General features: G+C 49.9%; 1 protein-coding gene across 1 annotated transcript in view; it reads left to right on the top strand.

Annotated features, from left to right (window-relative positions):
- Positions 1–13,973, top strand: part of LOC144799527 (CUGBP Elav-like family member 3) — a 211,944-nt gene that overhangs the window by 148,274 nt on the left and 49,697 nt on the right. The window lies entirely within an intron of this gene.

The raw sequence follows: 13,973 nt of genomic DNA, 5'->3' as shown, positions 1-13,973 counted from the left end.
CAAAAATGTCTGGGACAGTCTTTGTTCACCGGAGTGATACAGTGAATAGAAATGTCTACGATGTTCTTTGTTCCATGCAGTGATATAGTGAATAGAAATGTCTTCGAAGTTCTTTGTTCCATGCAGTGATACAGTGAATAGAAATGTCTTCGAAGTTCTTTGTTCCATGCAGTGATACAGCGGACAGAATTGTCTTGGACAATCTTTGTTCACCGGAGTGATACAGTGAATAGAAATGTCTTCGAAGTTCTTTGTTCCATGCAGAGATACAGTGGACAGAAATGTCTTCGAAGTTCTTTGTTCCATGCACTGATACAGTGGACAGAAATGTCTGGGACAGTCTTTGTTCACCGGAGTGATACAGTGAATAGAAATGTCTACAACGTTCTTTGTTCCATGCAGTGATACAGCGGACAGAATTGTCTGGGACAGTCTTTGTTCCATGCAGTGATACAGTGGACAGAAATGTCTTTGAAGTTCTTTGTTCCTTGCAGTGATACAGTGGACAGAATTATCTGGGACAATCTTTGTTCACCGGAGTGATACAGTGAATAGAAACGTCAGGAACAGTCTTTGTTCACCGGGGTGATACAGTGAATAGAAATGTCTACGATGTTCTTTGTTCCATGCAGTGATATAGTGAATAGAAATGTCTTCGAAGTTCTTTGTTCCAAGCACTGATACAGTGGACAGAAATGTCTAGGACAATCTTTGTTCACCGGAGTGATACAGTGAATAGAAATGTCTGGGACAGTCTTTGTTCACCGGAGTGATACAGTGAATAGAAATGTCTACGATGTTCTTTGTTCCATGCAGTGATATAGTGAATAGAAATGTCTTCGAAGTTCTTTGTTCCAAGCACTGATACAGTGGACAGAAATGTCTAGGACAATCTTTGTTCACCGGAGTGATACAGTGAATAGAAATGTCTGGGACAGTCTTTGTTCACCGGAGTGATACAGTGAATAGAAATGTCTACGATGTTCTTTGTTCCATGCAGTGATATAGTGAATAGAAATGTCGGGGGCGTGGCTTGCACGCCGAGGGTGATGGCGGCGTGAGCCCGGAGCTCCGCGCCTATTCCCCGCAATTATCCTGTCTTCTGCTGCAGGGAGCCCAGCGCTGCGCCTGGAAAGCATCGATCCGGGCACCGGCATTGGTGGGGCGAGAGCGGAGCGGACAGGGGGCCGTTGGGAGGACCGGCCTCCGCCGGACCACGGAGAAGCCAGAGCCGAGCCGGGAGAACACCCAAAATGGCGGCCGCAGTGACGGACTTGTAACGTCCGGCTGCTTGAACCGAGGGCTGACGCCTGGGGGTGAAGCTGAGACCCGCCGAGGGTCGGAACCGGTGGAGAAGTGCCCCCTCCCCCCCGGAGGCCCTGTAGAGGCCTCTCCTAGAAGCTCCGTGGAGCAGCGAAGCGGCTGCTGGTGAACGCCCCGCGGAGGCTGCGTGGAGAGCGCTGTGCGCTGCGGACACCCTGTGCCCAGACTGGCGCGGCTGAGACCCGGCGAGCCGGAGGGATCCTGAACGCTCCCCCCTCCCCCCCTGAACTATGCGGTAAGCCGTAACACCGAGCAGCCCACAGGGGGGGTGAAGTGAGGCGGGGGGAGAGCGGCGAACATTTGGGGACTACCTGGATTGTTAACGGCGGAGGCAAGCACGCCAGGGGGTGACTGTACTTGCCAGCTGGGGGGCCCTGGCTGACTCCCGCCACGAGGGCTAGTGAGCCTCGCCCCCGGATAGCGGCAGGCGGCCGCTGGGAGTGAACCTGATCTCGGCGACATTAGGACATCGGTGCCCTACCACCCACGGCCCGGGGCAACACGCCCGTATCCCCCCGTGTCTGACCCCTACCCAGCGACGCTACCTGCAACCGCTGGATGCCCGGACAGGGGAGATTGACCTTGCTTTGAGAGAGCTAGCACGACGCTGAAGAGGCAGTGTGAAGGGCGAGCGCTGGACTGAGCCCCGAGAACTCCCGCAGGCCACGATGGGGAAGCCGAGAGGCAAGCAGGAGGAAGCGGCGGCCTCGGGGACGGCGGAAGGAGACATGGGGGAGCCCTCAGACCTGAAGAGGCTACAAGATCGTATCCTGGAGGCCATAACAGCAACGAGGGAAGCGCTGCATAATGATATTGCGCAGGTGGCGTCAGGGCTCGGCCTGCTCCGTGCCGACCACGACAAATTGAAAGACAGGGTAAAAGAGACTGAGGGGGCCCTGAAAGTCCTGGCTCCTGCCCACAAAACTCTTGAGGGCAAACTCACGGAGGCTCTAGACCGGATTCAGGTATTGGAGCGACGGGCAGAGGACGCGGAAAATAGAAGCCGCCGCAGCAACGTGCGAATCGTAGGCCTGCCGGAGAGCGAAGGGGGGACGGACTTGGTGGCCTACTGTGACAATTGGCTAAGAACTGTAGTGGCACCTGAGGGCCTGTCGCCCTTCTTTGCCCTGGAGAGAGCGCATCGGGTCCCATCCGGCCCACCCAAACTTGGCCTACCACCGAGACCCATCGTGGCTAAACTGCTGCACTACAGGGACAGGGACCTGCTCCTGCAAAGAGCCCGGGACGATGGCCCGTTCCAAATCGCGAACAGTAAAGTCACGCTGTTCCCGGATTTCACGTTCGAGACGCAGAAGCAGCGGGCTTCCTTTCTGACGATCAAGAAGGAGCTACGCACGGAGGGCATCCAATACTCCTTGCTATTCCCTGCCAGACTTCGAATTGTGGTGGACGACAAAACGATGTTTTTCAACCTGGCTGCAGACGCTTGGGACTGGTGGGAAACCTACAAAGCGGGCACGGATGGCGCCAAGGTTCGAGAGGAGCGAGAAAAGGAGCGGGAAAGAGCGCCGGAGGGTCCCCGCAAATCGCAAAGACTGCGCAGGCGTCGTCGCGGAGCCGAGAGACCAACCGCTTCGCAAACGGAGGCTGAGCGCAAGGCTGCGCTGCAAGCAGTGATCGAAATTGGAACAGAAGGGGGCTCTCAATCCAAACGAGGCACGGACACAGAGACGCATGTATCTGCCTCGGGCTCGGAGTCGGACCTGTCGGGGGTCCACGGTGCCAAGGACCCGGTGGTGACACCGCAAACAGCGGAAGAAATCCTGAACATCTGACTTGCGACTGATGGGTAGGGGGAGAGGGCCTTGAGGGGGTTCACCCGGTTAACGGGGGAATTAATTCCAGGCATGAGCGCTGGGTAACTGGCTATGCGCTGTTCTCAGTAGTGGGGGGATGGCAGCGGACCTGGGTCATGTAGCCCCCTTTTGGGCGAGGCCTCGCTCCGCACGCCCTTAAGGCACTTGCGGCTACGGCCGTGAACTAAACACTTGGGAGTTCTGAGTTAAGGGAGTTTGGATGGGGTCTGATATCTCGGTATTGGGGCCTGTTCTGGGGGGAGGGGGAACACCACAGTTGGGGTTTGGTGATGGGGGGGATTTGCAGACACAGACCTTGAATTCCTTAGGGGCTGAGCAATTGGGTGGTTCTGCTTGGGGACGGGGAGGGACCATCTTCCGCAGGAATGGATATAGGGAGGGGGAGGAGAACCATGACTTATGGGACAATGGCTAACTCGAATGTTTTGAAATGCATGACCTGGAACGTGAGGGGCCTACACACGATGCAACGCAGACATAAAGTGCACGCCTACCTACAGCGGAGAGGGATCCACATAGCGCTCTTACAGGAGACACACATTACGAAGCAGGAAGGGGTGGCGTTACAGAGGAGATGGCGGGGGCAGGTTTTTCACACCTCTTACTCGGCCTACGCAAGGGGCGCTCTGATCTGGGTGAGGGCGGGGACGCCTTTTCAAATGACTAGACAGCTGATAGATCCAGAGGGGAGATTTGTAGTAGTGGAGGGCAGATTGCGGGGTAAAGCTATCGTTCTATGCAGTGTATATGCCCCGAATATAGACCAATTGACCTTCTATGCAAACCTATCGGGGACGCTGGCGCACTTCCTGGTGGGTCCGATACTCATGGGAGGGGACTTTAACTCCGTGGCGGACGTGCAATTAGATAGGTCCCACCCACCCCTGAGAGACTCCCCGGTACACCGTGTAGCCAAGGGTAGACGGGACTGGCAAGAGAGCTGGGGGTTAACTGATGCATGGAGGGCGCGGCACCCAACAGACCGGGATTACTCGTTCTACTCCGGGATGCATGAACTCCACGTTAGACTGGACGCGATATTGTGCACACGAGAAGTGCTGTCGCAGGTTGCCTGGTCGGAATATCTGACGAGAACGATCTCAGACCACAATCCGCTTTTAATTCACTTAGACTGGATGACGGAAAAGCCTAGGGTGCCAACCTGGAGGCTCCGGCCGGAGACTTTAGAAGACCCGATACTCGGGGCGGCACTGGAGGAGGGGTTGGCACAATACTTTGCCAATAACGAGGGTTCAGCGACCTCTAGGGCAGTGGAATGGGACGCCTTCAAAGTGGTAGTGAGGGGACAGTGCATTACGCAGGTCGTAGGCACGAGACGGGTACTGTTGACCGACCTAGAGAGGGCAGACGCCAAACTGAGGGTAGTGGAGAGAGACCGACCGGGCCGGCCGGAGCTGCAGGGATCGGTTTGCTCGGCCCGGGAAGCGGTGGCGGTTGAAGTAGAGAGGCTACGGGCTTACGATCATCGGGCATACGCGCTGCGATCTCATGTAGAAGGCGACCGATCGGGCACTTTGTTGGCGTGGCTTGCTAACCCCGCGAAACGCTGCTCCCCTATCTTGCAAATTGCCGAGGAGGAGGGAAGTCTGTCCTACACCCAGTCGGCCATAGTGGACGGCTTTCAGAGATACTACGAGAAACTTTATAGTAGCACCCCGGGCGACCGAGGGAAGGAGGCAGAGGCTTTCCTGGACGACCTCACCCTGCCGTGCTTAGAGGACGAGCAGGCGGAGGATTTGGGGAGAGACATCGACTTAGGGGAGATTAGAAGAGCTATTAAGTCCATGGCCCGCAATAAGACGCCAGGAATAGATGGTTTGCCCGTTGAATTTTACGGCAAATTTGTAGACGCCTTGGCGCCGCGGCTGTTAGCTGTGTACAAGGAAGCGGGAACCACGGGTCGACTCCCCCAATCGATGCGGGAAGCGATAGTCATCCCGCTGCTGAAACCTGGCAGAGAAGGCAGCAGTCCAGCCTCCTATAGGCCGCTCTCGATGCTCACAGCTGACTATAAAATCTTAAGCTCTATTCTAGCATCGAGACTCCTGCCGCACATGACCACTCTGATCCACGTGGACCAGAACGGCTTTATCCCTACCCGGAACACGACGTTAAACATTAGAAGGCTTATCCGACTTATGGAAGATCTGCGAGAGAGGAGTGGAACCCCGCTTGCCCTCTCGGTCGATATAGAAAAAGCGTTCGATAGTCTAGAGTGGGATTATTTATATGCAGTCATGGAGCGCTTCGGGCTGGGCGTAGGCTATATCGGTTGGACGAAAGTGCTCTATACAGCGGCAGTGGCGAGAGTGCGAGTTGGGTCCCTGGTGTCCCGACAGTACCCAGTAGAGAGGGGCACCCGGCAGGGGTGCTCCCTATCCCCATTACTGTTCGCATTAGCGATCGAACCGCTGGCGGTGGAAGCCCGCAGGGGGCGATACTTCGCAGGCGTGCTCGCTAGCGACGGGCGACAGTTTATATCGCTGTACGCCGATGATCTCCTGTTGTTCCTTGCTAATGACGCAATAGAGCTCGATGGTGCGGAGGAATTGCTGGGACGTTTTGGTGACCTGTCGGGACTGAGGGTTAATTGGAAGAAAACGTGCCTCTTTCCATTGAAGGAGGACGCGGCCCGCCCAGAACACAGACCGCTACTCCATTGGGAGCCGACTTGTCTCCATTACCTTGGAGTTTACGTTTATCACACAGCGACGGCCTTGTTCGAGGGTAATGTGGAGAGATGCGTCAGAGGCCTGAAGGGCAGCATGGCATTCTGGGCCACGCTTCCCCTGTCCATAGCTGGTAGGATAGCTCTGTTAAAAATGGTGGCCCTCCCGCGGCTGCTGTATTACTTTCGAACGCTCCCGATCTGGATCCCCAGCTCCTTCTTCCGTCGACTTAGATCCCAGCTGACTACCTTCCTGTGGGGGACGGGCAGATGTAGAGTGGCGCTGGCGACACTCACCCGCCCGAAAGATGAGGGAGGCTTGGCGTTCCCTGATTATGAGCTCTATTACCTCGCTGCCCAGTTGCAGATCTTTACGCAAGAGGTAGCTCGTGTTTACCGGGGCCCAGAAGATGGGCGACTGCGGGGCACGCCACGGCACATACTAGCCTACATCGCTCTAGGACAGAAACTCGCCGCCCGGGATTTATCCCTTGAACAGGATACATTTCGGCGCTGCTGGAACCGAGCACAGAAGCAGGCAGGGATTACGCACCTTTGATGGTAGCCAAGCGTGAGATAACTAGAAACTGGAAGGCAAGGACGGGCCCGACGCATAAGAGGTGGTACAACGAATTTCTGAAGTGGGCGGCCTGCGACAGCACACATAGATATCAGATGGCGCGCAGAACTGCTAATGAAAGGGCGCTAGAACAAGCAACGGCCTGGGAGGTAATGGTTCAAGGCCTCAGGGATAGTGGAATGGTGGATGATGGGGAGGACCTAGACGTGGCCGGGAACAGCACATTACAATAAACTGGAGTTAAGAGGACCGGTAGAAGGGAAAGCCTGAAGTCCAAGGTTAGAGGTACACCTCAAGAGGCTCCTGTGCGGATGGTGGGTTGGGGGGGGGGAACAGGGGGGGGGTTAGAATCTTTGAACTGGGGGGGAGTTGGGGGGGGAGTTCAGGGTTTCCTTAGTTGAGGACGGAAAAGTAGGCACACACACAAATCCGAGACAATACTCCTGTAGAAGAAACACCAGGCATGTGGGCGCGGAGCCATTGCTGCCGCCCGGCCCCCGGGATGTGGGCCTGCAGGCTGTGTACACGAGATGTTGACATACCAGACTGTGGCACTGTGATTGATACTGAATGTGCGTAACTATTGGCCTGGGTAAAGTGTATTTACAATAAAAATTACTTAAAAAAAAAAAAAAAAGTGAATAGAAATGTCTTCGAAGTTCTTTGTTCCAAGCACTGATACAGTGGACAGAAATGTCTAGGACAATCTTTGTTCACCGGAGTGATACAGTGAATAGAAATGTATGGGACAGTCTTTGTTCACCAGAGTGATACAGTGAATAGAAACGTCAGGGACAGTCTTTGTTCACCGGAGTGATACAGTGAATAGAAATGTCTTTGAAGTTCTTTGTTCCTTGCAGTGATACAGTGGACAGAAATGTCTTTGAAGTTCTTTGTTCCATGCAGTGATACAGTGGACAGAAATGTATTTGAAGTTCTTTGCTCCTTGCAGTGATACAGTGGACAGAAATGTCTTCGAAGTTCTTTGTTCCAAGCACTGATACAGTGGACAGAAATGTCTAGGACAATCTTTGTTCACCGGAGTGATACAGTGAATAGAAATGTATGGGACAGTCTTTGTTCACCAGAGTGATACAGTGAATAGAAATGTCTTCGAAGTTCTTTGTTCTATGCAGAGATACAGTGGACAGAAATGTCTTCTAAGTTCTTTGACCCATGCAGTGATACAGTGAATAGAAATGTCTTTGAAGTTCTTTGTTCCATGCAGTGATTCAGTGATTAGAAATGTCTTCGAAGTTCTTTGTTCCATGCAGTGATACAGTGAATAGAAATGTCTTCGAAGTTCTTTGTTCCATGCAGAGATACAGTGAATAGAAATGTCTTCGAAGTTCTTTGTTCCATGCAGTGATACAGGGAATAGAAATGTCTTCGAAGTTCTTTGTTCCATGCAGAGATACAGCGGATAGAAATGTCTTCGTAGTGCTTTGTTTCATGCAGTGATACAGTGGACAGAAATTTCTGGGACAGTCTTTGTTCACCGGAGTGATACAGTGAATAGAAATGTCTACGACGTTCTTTGTCCCATGCAGTGATACAGCGGACAGAATTGTCTGGGACAATCTTTGTTCACCGGAGTGATACAGTGAATAGAAACGTCAGGGACAGTCTTTGTTCACCGGAGTGATACAGTGAATAGAAATGTCTTTGAAGTTCTTTGTTCCTTGCAGTGATACAGTGGACAGAAATGTCTTTGAAGTTCTTTGTTCCATGCAGTGATACAGTGGACAGAAATGTATTTGAAGTTCTTTGCTCCTTGCAGTGATACAGTGGACAGAAATGTCTTTGAAGTTCTTTGTTCCTTGCAGTGATACAGTGGACAGAAATGTCTTTGAAGTTCTATATTCCTTGCAGTGATACAGTGGACAGAATTGTCTGGGACAATCTTTGTTCACTGGAGTGATACAGTGAATAGAAACGTCAGGGACAGTCTATGTTCACCGGAGTGATACAGTGAATAGAAATGTCTTTGAAGTTCTTTGTTCCTTGCAGAGATTCAGTGGACAGAATTGTCTGGGACAATCTTTGTTCACCGGAGTGATACAGTGAATAGAAACGTCAGGGACAGTATTTGTTCCATGCAGTGATAGCAGCGGATAGAAATGTCTACAACGTTCTTTGTTCCCTGCAGTGATACAGCGGACAGAATTGTCTGGGACAGTCTTTGTTCCATGCAGTGATACAGTGAATAGAAATGTCTTCGAAGTTCTTTGTTCCTTGCAGTGATACAGTGGACAGAAATGTCTTTGAAGTTCTTTGTTCCTTGCAGTGATACAGTGGACAGAATTGTCTGGGACAATCTTTGTTCACCGGAGTGATACAGTGAATAGAAACATCAGGGGCAGTCTTTGTTCACCGGAGTGATACAGTGAATAGAAACGTCAGGGACAGTCTTTGTTCCATGCAGTGATGCAGTGAATAGAAATGTCTTTGAAGTTCTTTGTTCCATGCAGTGATACAGTGAATAGAAACGTCAGGGACAGTCTTTGTTCACCGGAGTGATACAGTGAATAGAAACGTCAGGGACAGTCTTTGTTCCATGCAGTGATGCAGTGAATAGAAATGTCTTTGAAGTTCTTTGTTCCATGCAGTGATACAGTGAATAGAAACGTCAGGGACAGTCTTTGTTCCGTACGGTGTGGAAAGACTTCTTGGGGGGGGGGGGGGGGTAGGGTGCTTCTTCCACAGCATTTTACTGAGATAGTACATTTCTCAGATGTGTTTTTCTTCCTGGAGTCCTTGCCAGCTTGGCAGACTCGTGCACAGCGCCCCTGTCCTGTCTCGGGGGCCGACCCCCGCGCGCTCCCCGCGTCGCAAGTCACTTCCCAGATATCAAAGTGCAGCATTCCAGTTTGAAAGAATAACTTTCAATCCAGGGCAGGGCATGAATAAAACATCCGCTCCGTGGGCTTCATATCTCTGACTCGTGATCCCGGGCGAGGGGCGGGAGGGGGATCCCTGCGGGGGGGTCCGCTCTTGTTGATGTTGATGACCCGGGAAGGGGAGGGGGGGTAGGGAGGGGGGTAGAGACAGCGGAGCCGCTGAGAGGGATCTGACTGGCTTTCTGTAGAGCTAGATTTAGGGGGAGGGGGAATCAAAGAAAAGGAGGGGTGACGGGGGTGGGGTGGAGAGGGGAGGGGTGAGGGAGAGGACACTGCGAGGGAGAGAGAGAGGAAACGAGGAAAAGACAGAGAGGAAAGGGGAAGGAAAGGGGGAGGAAAGGAGATGGTGTGAGGGAACAAAGAGGCGAGAGAAAGGTGTGACATGCAGATTGGTTGAAAGGGAGTGGGGTGAGTGGGAGGGAAGGGCGTAGGAGGAAAAAGAGTGAGGGAACTGGGTAGGGGGTGCATTAAAAAGTACAGGTGGCAGGGAAGGGTGGGGTGGAGAGCTAGAGATGGGTGGAGCGTGAGACGCAGCGAGAGAAGTAGGGGAGACAGGCAGTGCAACAGGAGCAGTTGCACCGGGGCCGCGGCTTTGAGGGAAACCATACACCGCTTTTTGTGGTTTTCTTTTAGTAAGCTATTTGGGGCAGGGGGCCTGCTTGCATTAACCGTTTGTAGGTGTTTTGCCGCCCTAGGCGAGAATTGAAAAATTCTGCCCCTCGCTTTTTCTCCCAATTTGCTAAATTTTTTCGCTGTTTGATTTGAAATTTAAAACCATTTCCACCTTTTGCCGCCCTAGGCGGCCGCCTAGTCTTGCCTAATGGTAGAAACGGTCCGAGGGAACCCTGTTTACACCTCTGGTGTGAGAGGAAGCGGGTGGGGGCGCAGACGCAAGGGTGAGATGAGAGGGATGCGAGAGTTGGGAGGGACATGGTTGAGGCGAAAGATGGATTGGACAGGAGAGTTAGGGCAAGTGGGGATGGGTCGAGAGTGAGGGAGGGCAAGAGAGGGGCGGCTGAGGGGGAAAATGTCGGCAGTGGGTAGTGATGAAATATAAAGAAGACATAAGTAGGAGGAAGAGAACTGGGATAAGAAGTGTGGGTGTCTGGGAGGAGGCGGGAGAGAGGAATGGAATTGTAAAACAGGTGTAAGAGTAAAAGATGGAGTGACGGGGAGAGATGGGGTGAAAGGGAGAGAACAATAGGAGCAGGTGAGAGGGAGCGAGGGTGTGAGAGGAAGGAAAGAGGTGATATCTCGGGTTGACGATGGCTTGGGAGGATGAAATGGAGGCGAGGCAGAGGGCTGGGGTTGATTGGCATGGAAAAGAATACTCGTGTGTTTATCGCACCCAACGGTGATGTCATACTCTCGCGGAGTGACGTCATAATGTCGCGGATTACGAGAGCCTGAAAAATAAAACAGAGTCATACACAGAGTGTAAAGTAACTGTAATTTATTACAGGTGCACCTGAACCTAGGGAGGTGAAACCGGCAGGATTCCCAAAATGTAGCGACACTGTTTGTTCCCTTAACACCCACGGGCAGGACTGATCGTCAGCCAAGACTCACCTCTTGCAGTCAGTATTGATTATCTCACAGGGAAATGACTAGCGAGGCTACTAGAATGATGTAGTTTAGCACCCTGCAGCGATTTCTACATAATTATGGATTTGAAGCATTTGCCACACAATCCACCATCGGCTGCATAATTTGCAGAATGTACCCACTAACTTTTGTTTCTAATCTAACTCAAACTGATCAAAAGTTGCGAACACTGAAGCTGCATGTGTTGCAGAGCAGTGGAAGGCCCTCCCCATAGGATGATTGATCCCCTTTCTATTGCTTACTTCTATACTTGGGTGTCAAAGTGGTACTAATGAGATTAAACCTTTGCCCAGACAGTGTTAACTTGTATAAAAATGGCAAAATAATGAGATACAACTGCCACAAATTGTGCCACATTAAGCTGCCTAATTTGCTTTTCCTTACTGCATAATTTAGTCAGCCTGCTGCAACATTTCTTCCTCTCCTGCTGCATAATTCCAGTGGCCCAGTGTACGAGTAGGTTGGCCTTCTACATGGCCTACAGAGCCCTGCAACATTCCTTGAGGTGCCTACCCTATGAAAGCGTGGCAGGATTATGGCAAAGTCACTTACGTTCTAGTGAGCTTGACTTTTGGTAGCCTGTTTTGGCATCTACAATTTAGCAATTTTTTCCAGTCTGTTTTTTTCATATGTGCTTAGTGTCTAAAACAATTGGATTTAGATTAGAGTTTTTTAATCTCCCTTCAAAAAAGAGTTCCTACCTAGAGCAAAAACAATATTATATTGTCCATCTACGAGCACGTGTCCCTGCGTAAATGTATCCGATATCATTAATGTGAATGTCAAGAGCATTGTGTTTTTATGTTTATTCATTTCTAAAAGTCTGCAGCATTGGCAAACTCATTTGTTACTAGGCAACTCCAGCAGGTGTTGGAATCAAATAAATGTCACCAATATTTCATCATAACAATATGATTACCCTAAAGGTTCTAAAGGAAAAACAATATTACACACTGAAAGAATAGAAATGATTAGACCATGAGATACATATTTTTAACTTGATGGATAACATATTAAAGAGGATCGTTGTAAATCCTCAGATGAGAGAAAACCTTTTAAAAATTAAAATCTCATCAGTAGAAAAAACAGCTAATCCTAAAATTTCATCTACATGGTATTCACTAAATGTATTTTAAAACAGGCATGTTTTCATCAATTCATGAAGGCACTGCAAGGAAGGAGCTGCTCTAATATGAGGTGTGCCCCCTTCTTGTCATTAATACTTATTGGTTTGAGGGTTCCACCTTTGCAAATTCATTTTATGGCTAGAAAAATAGTAGTGACTAGCAATGAAAGATTGTTTGTGGGACCCATGTGCGTAACAAACTGTTGTTCCCTTTTGCGAACTTTATACATAATTAACCAGAGAGTTTTTCTGTTCTACCACTGATTTTTTAACTAAATAGTTCAGATTTTTTTGTTTCTGGACTAAATTGTGCAGGGGATTAGAGTTTCCAAGCTTTGGGGGTCTTTCCATCAGTATGACGATGAGTAGAAACCGCCTACTGGGTGTGTTAACAAATGACCACAAACATATACAGACCCACAAGACATAAGCCTTGAGGGAACAGAGGGTCTGTCTCACCATACACCAAACTGTATCTGTAAGCAGGACCGAAGCATCAAATATTTAAAGTCACGCTTATTGAAGGAAAGGTCATTGTATATGAATATCGCATTCAAACAAAATATTGTTAGGTCTGTCCCGCAAGGCTCGCCTTGGTAACAACAACAAAAATTGCTTAACGTCACCTGTTGGACTTTTTCTGGGCCAAAAAACCCTTTAAAAAACATAAAAATGAGTTGTGGGGGGTCTATGACCAGATAGCTGCTTGGGTGGGGGGGTGTTGGCTAACTTTCGGGGGTTGGGCGTGGTGCCTGGCTAGGCCACCAGGCCTTTCAGCCAACTCTACCTGTTCACAGCTGAAGGTTGTGCACAGAGACACAATGGCCGCTCTTGTGGGGGTTGGGCACAGGGTTGGACCTCAGGCCAGGCCCTGCAGCCAACACCCCTTCACGCACACAGACAAAACCATGGTTGGCAAGGGGTTGGTTGCAAACTTATCATATTAAGATATTACTTTTAAAAAAAATGAAATTGATTGGAAAAAACAATTTTAAATTGGAGTTATATGTTAACAATAAGGTAAGATTTAAATTTACAATAAGAAAAACCTTAAAAATTCACTGAAAAAGCACTACTGTTTAAAAAAACAACTATGAAATTTGCCAGTTATATGTAACTGACGTCCAAAGAAGGCAGTGTTGAATCTTTTGAGTATTTGCAACTTCATATCTGTTGGCTGTTAAGTAACGCATCAATACTGCACAGAAAGGGGCTCTGAGAGTGCACTGTTTACTGTAGTGCAGTGGTAGTAGTAAATAGATGCACCATTAGGAACGCGACCTGAAACTTCCACAATAAAACACCATCATTATTTAAAACATGGCCCAACCCTTCCTGTGCACCCTGGCCCATGACTGAGGGCTACATTCATTGATGTATATTTATTGACTGGGTTTGCCTGAAGCAGCCTGACCATCATACTTGCCCCTGCTTTTTGTAAACAATTGAGTGCATGTCTGAATGTCTACTCAAACTAGGCCCTTTCCTACTGATTATCAATCAATTTCTCAGGAATTCCACTACTCTACTCCTCACAATAGTTGTTTCAGAGTTCTGAAGTTGTCCTCAGCTGGTGGGGACTAGCTCGCCCAGACATATTTATTTCTTTGAATTCTGGGGCCTGCATTCCTACAGCTAGCGTGGATAAAGGCTGAGCTAACCTCCTTATTCTCCAAGAGGTGCCTCAGGTCCTCTGAGGCACTACTAATGCAGGTGCCCAGAGTCAAGGAAGCTCGCCCGAGCGGAAGATCTTTTTGCTTTCTTGCTTCTAAACTCTGGAATTCCCTTCCGCTGCGGTAATCTCCGTCAGAGCATCAGTTTTGCAAAAATCTGAAGACCTGTCTTTTTTAGACTCCTCTTTTCTGCTTTCTTCAGTTGCTTCTGACTTCTCAGCGCTGGGACACTTCTTACA

The sequence above is a fragment of the Lissotriton helveticus genome, chromosome 12, assembly GCF_964261635.1.
Source record: "Lissotriton helveticus chromosome 12, aLisHel1.1, whole genome shotgun sequence".
NCBI lineage: Eukaryota > Metazoa > Chordata > Amphibia > Caudata > Salamandridae > Lissotriton > Lissotriton helveticus.
The sequence above is the reverse complement of the archived record's forward strand: the minus strand, read 5'-3'. Positions and strand labels throughout refer to the sequence as shown.